The following is a 3,689-nucleotide window of genomic DNA, read 5'->3' on the forward strand; positions in this document are numbered from 1 at the left end:
CACTCATAACCTCAGAGTAGCTGTGGTTGCCTGCAGAAGACATGCACAGGATCAAGGCAGTCAGCATTCTCCTGCGGAGGAAGGAGGGGCACATGAGTCACCCCTAACTGAGGGGTTAATGACAGCTGGTGGCTTCTAGCTGAGGGAGAGTCAGTTTTCTTTGAGGCTGTGGCCCCTAGTAGGTAAATGCTTCTGTGGATGTCCTCAAACCTGAGGGAACGGGCAGCAAAAATTGGACTCGGTGGTTATTTTAAAAAAAAAAAATTGAGGACACGAAGTTGGGAGGGGCAGGGTGGAGGTTAGATCTGAAAAGAGTTGGGAGAGCAGAGGTAAATGTTACCTCAATGCATTATATAAAACTCTCAAAGAAATAATAAAGATATTACATTGAAAAAAGGAAGGTCCACTTAAGCATTGCAGAATCCAGAAAGTCTATCACCTCTACATTTCTTATTAATTAATAAAACTATTCCAGGAAGTGTCTGAGGAAATAAAAAATTAATCAGAATAAAAGCCTCAGGAAAAGAGGAAAATGTGGTAAAATAAAGAGCAAGGACCTGGGAAACCAAATGATTCAGGACAAGTGAAGGCATTCTTGTCACGTTTAAGCGATTGCTGACTGGAAGAGCACACGGCTAAATAACTTTTCTTCAGACCAGCAGTAGAAATTCAAATCAATACAACTAAGCCTGGATCTTGAAGAAACAGAAAATGAAGACGGACGTTCAAACCTCTCATCTTTGCCATGATAAGGGGGCCTCAGACAGAACTTATCTTTTATTTTGCTCAAAAATATGTGCTGACATGCTTTGTTGATACCCATAGGAATCAGGCCCCTTTCTGAAGAGAAACAGAGGAGGAGTGGAGAGGGGGACAGAGGGAAGGCAGGGGGAAGGGAACAGGAGGAGAGAAGGGAGGGGAAACTGTGGTTGGGATGTAAAATAAATGAAAAAAATGTAATTAATTAAAAAAAAAGAAAAAATGTGTGCTGAGATGACTGTTTATGCATGCACCTGTCCACTAGTAAAATAAATTTAGCTTATTATAGATAGTTTATATATAATTTCTAAGCACCTGGAGAAGAAGAAAATCCATGCAGAAAATATAGAATATGACTCAACCTATATGACCTTCTGAGATGGGTAAGACTAAAAAAGACTATACAGAGGTGGACCTAGAGAAGAAGAAAATCCATGCAGAAAATATAGAATATGACTCAACCTATATGACCTTCTGAGATAGGTAAGACTAAAAAAGACTATACAGAAGTGGATGATTTAGCTCAGTGGTAGAGCATTTGCCTAGCAAGCGCAAGGCCCTGGGTTCAGTCCTCAGCTCTGGAAAAAAAATAAAGATGAAAAAAAGACTATACAAAAACAGTAAAAAAAATTTTAAAACCTGCCCATGGTTTCTGGTGACTGGGAGGGTGCAGAGGGCAGCTGAGCATGTGGAGCACTCAGAATTTTAAGTCTGTGAAACTGTTCTGTAAAACATTGCTGTGGGGGGAATTTGTGGCATTGTTTTTAGCAGAACTCAGAGAACTGTGCAGCACAGAATGAACGCTTAGGAGACCCTGGGCCTTAGCTACTAACGACGGGTCAATGCTCATTCATCGGTAAAAATGTAAACAATGCACGGACACAAGATGTCAGAACTGCAAGAAAGCAGAGGTGATTGAGTTCAAGAGCATCTATGGGGTGCTTTTTGTTTCCTTTCCTTCTTGTAAATTTAAATGTACTCAAAGAGGCAAATCCATCAATAAAAAAATAAAATGTTTCTGGATTCTCCGGCTGTCATCCTTCAGGAAAGAAATCATTGGCCCAATGTCTGACCATGTTGGCATGTCAGCCTTCCACCCTAAGCCTGGGTGAGGAATCTGTCTCAACTAGGGAGTAAAGTTGAATTAAACAGACATCCCACCCCACTGATAATTTTATTCTGGTGTTGAGATCATGCACACGGCATGAATTTACACTAAAGAAGGCAACATTGAACATGCCTGTGTTCTCTACAAAAAGTACACATCACAGCGTTCGTTGAAAAACTTCCAGAACAAAGAGACAACCAAATCAGCTATCGTTCCTGAGAAGAAAGACGTGGTCAAGAAACTAAAGGACACTGCTTTCCCGAAAGCAGAAGAACTTAAGACTGAACTCTTGAAAAGACATACCAAAGACCACAAGCAGTATAAAGAACAAAAAAAAAAGGAGGAGGAACTTACCGGAATACCACTATCCAGCAAAAGCTGGAAAAAGAAAGAGCATTGCCCAGCAGCAGGAGCTAGAGCAGGAGTAACTCCATGCCTGTGAGGAGATGATCCATTCGGGAAGGTGACCCTGGCCCATGTGGGCCTCGGCAGCCTGACCTGGAAAAGCCTTGTGTAGATGTGGTCCCCACCTCACCCTTCTCATCCACACAGACTTCAGACTATAGCACAAGCATGCAGCCAGCTCAGCCACCTGTGATGGACAGGTCCCTGAAACCGAGCACTGAGTGTCATAGAAAATGTCCCCACCATCAAAGGCCTGCTCCACATTGTGGTATCCCACAATCTCCAGCTTGCTAGTGACAATACCCCCAAAGACATTGAAACATGGGGAGTCCTCTGTGGAAAACTGATGAGAAATGCATTCACAATCACATATGTTCTCCCTCTCAGACAAAATAGTGGGCCGGATTGTTGTCACACAGAATGAAAAAGAAATTTTCCTCTGGCAGGATGACCGTGGACTCCTCATTCTTGGCTGCATCCATGCCCACCCGACCCCATGGCCTTTTCATCCAGTGTACCCACTTACTGCTCCTATCAAATGATGTTATCAGAATCCATAGCAATTGTCTGTTCTACCAACTTCCAGGATACTGGATAACTGGATTCTTGACGTTAACTGACTATGTATGGCCTTCAGGAGATTCCATCCTGCTGGCAGAGAGGCTTTCATCTCTGCAACTGCGACCACATCTGTCCTGCAGCTGCAGCAACTTCACTGTCAAAGGCAGAAGTGTGACCATCACAGACCAGGGAGATGGCTCACTGGGTAAAGGCACTTGCCACCACGCCCAATAGCCCAAGTTCAATTCCTGGGACCCACATGGTGGAAGGAGAAAACCAGCTTCCACCAATTTGTTCTCTGACATCCCCTTGTGCACAGTGTATGTGTGTACCTCCCCTCCCCCCTCAACTAAAGAAATAAACACATAAATGTAATTAAGATAAAATAAAGCTTAGGAAGAACTAAGAAGAAAGTAAGAATTATAAACACAAAACCAAAGGAACAGATAACAGAAGAGAGCATAATGCCAACAGTAGCCAGATTAAGTATGATTCATTCAAGCTTACATTAAAAGATGCAATAAAACCCCACAGTGCTTACAGGAAGACTCTAAATGGGATAATTGAATGCAGGGGAATAGATAAAATATACAAATTAGTGCAGGGAAATGAAGCAGAAGTGGTTATATTAATATGTTTACGTTTTAAAATCCCAAGAAAGGAGACACTCGTGAGCTACTGACAGTTGATGGCCTCCGGGGGCGGGGGAGTCAGTTCCCTTGAAGGGGGTGGCCTTTGGTAGGTTGACTAGGCTCTAGGGGACGGTCCCACACCCATGAGTGTATGGGCAGCACAAGTTCAATGCTGTAAGTTCTCTCCACCTTTGTCGCCTAACTCCACCCCCTCAGATATTAGT

The 3,689-nt window shown here is 43.1% G+C and overlaps 1 pseudogene; it reads left to right on the forward strand.

Moving 5' to 3' along the window:
* Nucleotides 1-1,823: 1,823 nt before the first annotated feature.
* Nucleotides 1,824-3,067, forward strand: LOC128119324 (STAM-binding protein-like; annotated as a pseudogene).
* The last annotated feature ends 622 nt before the right edge of the window (nt 3,068-3,689 follow it).

The sequence above is a fragment of the Peromyscus californicus genome, unplaced genomic scaffold (genome assembly GCF_007827085.1).
Source record: "Peromyscus californicus insignis strain IS unplaced genomic scaffold, ASM782708v3 Scaffold_23__1_contigs__length_62951481, whole genome shotgun sequence".
Taxonomy (NCBI): domain Eukaryota; kingdom Metazoa; phylum Chordata; class Mammalia; order Rodentia; family Cricetidae; genus Peromyscus; species Peromyscus californicus.